Source organism: Oryctolagus cuniculus, chromosome 8, assembly GCF_964237555.1.
Source record: "Oryctolagus cuniculus chromosome 8, mOryCun1.1, whole genome shotgun sequence".
NCBI lineage: Eukaryota > Metazoa > Chordata > Mammalia > Lagomorpha > Leporidae > Oryctolagus > Oryctolagus cuniculus.
The window spans coordinates 33226421-33232718 of NC_091439.1; positions in this window are offsets into that span (position 1 = coordinate 33226421).

Here is a 6298-nt window from a genome sequence, read left to right on the forward strand (position 1 = left end):
CTGACTTATATGCAAAGCCTTTACTAACCAATTTATGTGGTTTGATGCTTATTTTAGTGTTTAGAATGATTCAGAGAGGTATACAAAATGAATATTCAGTATAGTCTCTGAGAAAAACAGGGTTTAAAGAATTTATATAAATTTTTAAAATTTATATAAAATGTTAAAAGTCCTGGTAATCTAACTACAGAATCCGTAGAATTCTCTACTTGCCTATATGGTAATATATAATTTTTGTCCCATTGATACTTTTATTGTTAAATACAATAAAAATGTCTTTACAGAGTACTTTCTCTTCCAATGTCTTGTTTAGGATAATTTTTACACCATTACTTATTACTATAACTACCAAGGAAGTTGGATGTAAAGATGAAGAAAATGAGATTCTGAAAAATTGCATATTTGGCCCACAACTACATACATAACAGATGGCAGAACTTACTATCTATCTATTGATCTATTCATCTATCCATCTATTTATATCCAGATTTATGTAGGTATAGAAACTCTTCTGTATACATAGAGAGTGATATCTCAATCTCTTAATAATCAATATAATGTTAAGATTTCCATCACTCATAGTCAAATATGTCAAATTGATGATTTTCTTTTCAATTTTTCTTCTTTGAAAAATTAGTTTGATGAGTCTTTGATTTCTTTTCATTCTACTTCAATTAGTAGATACTTTTCAAATAATTATCCTGCAACTGAAACTTCTTTTCTTTTTATTGTATTAATATTTAAATTCAGACATACAATGTAAATATTTAACAATAATTTTGACTATTGTTTTAGCCCTCTTTTTATTCCAGTGAATTTTTAAGAGATCTTGACAAACAATATTTGTAAAGATTTTGGGGAAAGAAGTTAGGTCTTAACGTTTATTGTGTATTGTACTTACCACAAATTTTGCACATAGTAAACATCAAATGCATGCGCATTCATTCAAAATGAAGTGAATCATTGACAGTTAAGTGAAAGAAAGAACATCCTTCCTTATTAGAATTATTAAATTTGATCAACAACATGAATTTGCCAAAAGACTTGCATCAATCAAAGCTGGGAAGGCAATGATATATTGTACTACACTGGATTGTCACACACATTGTTTATTTAAATCTCAGTTTTAACTGCAGTTTAGCTTAAGTAAAAACAAATCCTCCTAAAATGGCTGAGAGCATTTTGAGGCTTAATGATGCCTAGCACAGCAGTGTAATTAACAGTACCCATGATATATAACAATGCTATGTTTTCTAGGGCTATAAACAGAAGGCTTATGCCAGATTGCTTGTTAAGGTACACACGGTATCAAAGTACAACAGATGAAACAGTCCCTAAGTAACCTTGTAATGAGATAAAGACATCTGTAACATAATTCTGGAACTTTGAGTGTGAAGATTTAGAGCCTTGTAATGGTGCAGACAGAATTATCATCATCCCCACGGACACTGTGACAGGAAACACAGCAGCCCTCAGTCATCCTAGAGCACTAAGAGGGAAATTGTGTTTGTCTTCAACAACCACAAAAAATAGAACATCCTCAAGGTTAATAGTAAATTTTAATGAAAATGAACATCACAATCTCAAAGTGAAATACAGATTTCATACACCATGAATATAATATGCACTGAGAGATTTTATAATGATTACAAATAGTAATTTGATGATTTTTTTAGAAAAATCAGATCAGGGTCATGTGAGAAACAAATCCACTATTCACTGTATCTACAAAGATTTATATGTGTGTCAGGTACCTGGGACAGAGACCCATACATATCTAACTTATGAAAATGGTAATTATTTCAGCTCATATTTCCCAAAACATTACTAATACTAGGAATCTAAAACCATTTATATATTGAAGTTTTGGTAGGGATAAAAAGAAATGAATATTCATCTACAGTTATAGACACAGGTGTAGATATAGATGCATTCAATTTTTTTTGTTACATTGCACCTAACAATGTGAATGTGTTAGAAAAGCTAAAATATTTCTTTAAAAAATCTGCCTAAATATTTATTTTCAGCAATTATAAATCTAAATGCTAACAAATTATGAGTATAATAAGCAGACATTTAGTTTAGTAATTAAGATTTCCATGTTCCACATTGGAGTACCTGTGTTTAAGTCTTGGCTCTGCCTCCTGACTCCAGCTTCCTGCTAATGCAGATTCTGAGCTCTAGTAGTTGGATTTCTGCTACACTTATGGCCTATGCAGATTAGTTCCTGGCTCCTGGCTCCCAGCTTTGACTTGGTCTGTCCCTGTTCCTCATGGGCATTTGGGGGAGTGAACCAGCAAATGGGAGTGCTCTCTCTCTCTCTCTATCTCTCTCTCTCTGCCTTTCTCTCTCTCTCTCTCTCTCTCTCTCTCTCTCTCTCTCCTCTCTCTCTCTATCAATTTCTCTCTCATTTGTTTCTTGGGATCTCTCTCTCTCTCTCTCTCAAAAAAAAAAAAAAGAAATCTATGCTTTTAAGACATTTTTATCATTTCAAGTTTAACACCCATTATATAAGGATGATAATAGTCTATATTTATCATTTAATTTTCTGTATTTATTTTTGAAAGCCTGAAATTATGACTTCCAAAACAGAATAATCAATAATTGAAACTGACATGGAGGGATCCTAGAAAAAGAAGAGCAAGTAAACTTTAAAATAAGTACAAGAAAGAAAAAGACTTAGATTTAGACCAAAGATCAATGGATTTGAAGCAGTAGGTCAGTAGAGAAAAACCCCAAAGCACAAAAAATGAGTCTTTGAAAACAGCATTAAAATTAATGAGTGTGTATATCCAGGCTAACACTATAGCAGGAAACTAAGATGCTATTATCTGAAATGAAAGAAGGGCCATCATTCCTGATCCCATGGACACTTAAAGAATAATAAAGGAGTATTATGAACATCTCTTTGGCCATCGATTTAATAACTTAGGTGAAATAGAACAATTCCCTGAAGATACATACTACAAACCTCACAGAGGAAGAATAGATAATTGGAATAACCCCATAACCATTAGATGAATAGAATTAGTTATTGATAACCACTCTAAACAGTATCATAGCTAATTGCTTCACTAGGATATTTTATCAAAAATTAAGGGAGGAAATCATGCCAATTCTCTATAATCTCTCCCAAAACATAGAAACAAAGTGAAAACTCTAACTCATTCCATGAAACCAGTGTTATAATAATCCCAAAAGCACACAAGATAATACAAGGGAAGAATCCTTGTATTAAAGAATAAGTATCCACTTAATCTCACTATCCTCTGGGATATGTTGAATATCCTTCAGCACTATGTATAAAAATATAAGGAAACTGGGACATTTATCTACTGAGTTAGACTGCCCTTTGCTTTAAGATTTGCCCTTGATGCCCTTGCTCACATTTTTAGCTCCACTGACATATTCATGAGCAAGCTCAATGTACAAGGTCAATAGTCTAAGATGGAGAAGCACTTGAATTGTAGAGTTGCTAGTGTGATCAGTACTATCTTTCACAGGTGGAGATAAAATGGAAGTGGAGGTGAAATAAGAAGTGGGCTAAGAAAATATAGGTAGATGCTAAGCATCTATAGCATCTATTGCACCATGGTTGTTATCTCTCTAAGTTTGCATAATTTTCTTTCATAAACAGTTTTTTTTTTTTTTTTGCTGGTGAAAATTTTTGTAAACATGTCTTACATCTTAAGATGGCAAGGAATAACATAATTTATTAAATTCTTTTAACAATATTTTAACTCAATTGCTTATTTATTTTATACATTTTTGTGAAAATATATTTTTATTTAAATTATAGTTATAGGCTTAATGGTTCTATTAAATAAAGGGTTCAACAAATACAAATTAAAAAAAGCCCAGAGGAAAATAATCAATATAATCAACAATAAGAAGATGTTCAACTTCACTCATGTAAACTAAATTTAAAATTATTCACAAAATAAGTAATACTATAGTAGTTCATAATTTTCATAAACTATTTGGTGAATATTTAAAATAAAATTTGACGGCCGGTGCCGAGGCTCAATAGGCTAATCCTCCACCTGTGGCACCGGCACCCCGGTCTGGGCGCTGGATTCTGTCCCAGTTGCCCCTCTTCCAGTCCAGCTCTCTGCTGTGGCCCGGGAGTGCAGTGGAGGATGGCTCAAGTTCTTGGGCTCTGCACCCGCATGGGAGACCAGGAGAAGCACCTGGCTCCTAGGCTTCAGATCAGCACAGTGCGCCGGCTGCAGCGGCCATTGGAGGGTGAACCAACAGTAAAGGAAGACCTTTCTCTCTGTCTCTCTCTCTCTCTCACTGTCCACTCTGCCTGTAAAAAAACAAACAAACAAACAAACAAAAAAAAAACAAAAATAAAATAAAATTTGATAAAACACTATATTTGTGACAGATCTGATAGACATGGGCATTTCTTTTCTTCCTGCCTTTCTTTTTCTTTCTCTGCTTTTCTTTCTTATTTTCTATATCTTTCATCCATATTGTCAAAATAACTAGCATACATTATTCTTAGTTTTATTGTTATTTCTTTTTCTTTTCTTTTTAGTACTCTACAAATAGCCTACTCATGTCCTTTCTATATTCTCACCATTAAGAGCATCTGTTCTTTAACATTTTGTTCATTTTTTCCAGTGATATATTTATTTGCATTTTCAAAGAACCATTATATATTATTGTTTCTTATCATTTTAGTACCACATGTTGAGACACATTTTGGATATTTTCATTTCATCCTTTGTTGCTCCCCCTCTTCGTGGAGGAGCGACACTAAACCCTGCCTAGGCTTCATATCCGAGTCACGACACCATTATGTCGCTCCCCGTCTTCGTGGAGGAACGACATAGGACCCTGCGCTGTTCTTTTGTCTGCTCGGCCTTCCCCGGGTTGACTGCTGGTTCTTCCCGGGTTGGCTACCGACCCTTCCACCTCCGTGGAAGGGCGGTTCCCCCTGCCACATTCCCCACTTCCGCGGGGGAGCAGCACACCGCAAGCCGGCTCTCTCGGGGGCTGCACAGGTGTTCCTCTTAGATGTTCCCCCTTAGATGTTCCTGGTGCATGTTGTCTCTCTCCTCCTTTATAGTCCTCTTCCACCAATCCCAACTCTGCTACCCACACGCCGAGTACGCTGCTCTCCTCCAATCAGGAGCAGGTCCTGCTGTTTATTGGTTGAACTGCAGACAGCTGTGTAGAAGCTGTTTCTCCCTTCTCAGCGCCATATTGTGGGAGAGCAGATGCATAGAATAAGTCTTAATTCCAGTAACAGTCTAGTCCGAGTTGCTCCCCACAATCCTTCACATCTCTTAACTTGTTTATTGTTTGTTTATTATAAAATATAGAAGACAGTGGTATGGGGTGGTGACTTTCAACACTGGTTTATTCCCCAAATGCATGCAATAGGCAAGACTGGGCCAGGCCAAAGTCAAGAGCCTGGAACACAATCCATGTTCCCCAAGAGGGTAGCAGTGGCACAACTACTGGAGCCATGACCTGCAGCCTTCCAAGGTATTCATTAGCAGGGAGATGGAACTGAAAACAGAGTTTGAACTTGAGCCCAAGCACTCTATATATGATGTGGACATACCCAGGTACAGCTTAACCATTTCCAAGTGTCCACCCATGTGCTTCCTATCTCAATACATCATTGTGATACGTATTGTCTGCTGACATTATCAGGTCAGCCAAGCTGGGGAGAAAGCTGGTCTGCCAGAATTCAGTGCAGCAGATTAAATCAAGCCGAAACTACAAGTGATAGTGAATTATTTTATCATTCAATGTGATCAAACAAGAGGCTAAACCACAGACCACACAAGCTCTGCCCTGTTTTATTTTCCCCAAGGAATAACATGTTTATGCAGCATCAGGTGGATCAGCATAAATTTGAATATCCTCTCACAACCAAGGGTGCCCCAAAGTTAACATTCCTGCAGTTTTAGGGACCAGCGAGTAGGGATGTGGAATGAAGCCAAAAGAAAATGGGGGATTGTTGGCTAGAAGTGAAATGTACTCAGTACTGAGTCAGACAGGGGGAAATGTCCTTAAGATTTGCATTCTTCCCCTGTGAGAGAGCCTCTACAGGGATGCCTGAAGAGCTCACAAAAGACCTCAGATAAACACATCTACAAATGAAATATCTGAGCATGTAAGGGCACTGGCCAGAGGACCCTTTGTCCCCAGTTGGAACCCCTTTCAAACCTTTTCAGTTGTCCATAGTTGGTCCTAAAAATTTTTGCATGGTGTTTTGTAAAGGACATAATTTTCTTGGGCTAAGAGCCAAGTTTGAATTCTCATTCTCTCCCTATCT